We start from the raw sequence: 562 nt of genomic DNA, 5'->3' as shown, positions 1-562 counted from the left end.
TGCTTTAAACAGGATGACGTCAACGAAATCACTCGCATGAACAAACTTCTCCATGCTGAAGGAGTAAATATTTGTTCCATCAACATAACCAAGTCGACGTCTATCATGGAATAGCCTTGTGAAGTGGAAGAATTTCGGAAAAAGACTCAACTTTGCTGCATACGTTTTAGAAGGACAGTCAGATCAAGATTACTGATGAATCGCCGCTTTTGAGTATGTATTTCGGTAAGAGGGTGGGATATTGGAATAATGTTTATGCAGTCGTCTTTGTAAGATCTTTAATATTTCCCTACAGGAAGCTATGGAGCATTAGTCTGGGCAAACTAAAAAAGGGGGTCAGGTATTTAATATGAAATTCAAGAAACAGAGTTTATGTCAGAGAGGTGCCCTTCTTGTAGTGTTCGTGACTGCAACTTCATTTCTAAAGCTCGTCCAAAGGTATTCTGAGCTTTCTTTACGTCAGAAAAGAAAAGGTCATTTTCGTGTACACCGCTTGTCAACAAGATAAACTACTTGCATCTTGGCCAGCTGTCTAGGTATAGCCACAAAACGCAAATGTAAG

General features: G+C 39.5%; 1 protein-coding gene across 1 annotated transcript in view; it reads left to right on the top strand.

The window, feature by feature from the left end:
• Positions 1-562, top strand: part of LOC137995864 (acid-sensing ion channel 2-like) — a gene marked incomplete at its 3' end in the record, with an annotated part of 17,876 nt that continues 17,314 nt past the window's right edge. The window contains exon 1 of the mRNA XM_068841328.1: positions 1-213. The remainder of the gene's footprint in view (positions 214-562) is intronic.

Source organism: Montipora foliosa, chromosome 3 (assembly GCF_036669935.1).
Source record: "Montipora foliosa isolate CH-2021 chromosome 3, ASM3666993v2, whole genome shotgun sequence".
Lineage (NCBI taxonomy): Eukaryota > Metazoa > Cnidaria > Anthozoa > Scleractinia > Acroporidae > Montipora > Montipora foliosa.
This window is presented reverse-complemented; position numbering and strand designations above follow the sequence as displayed.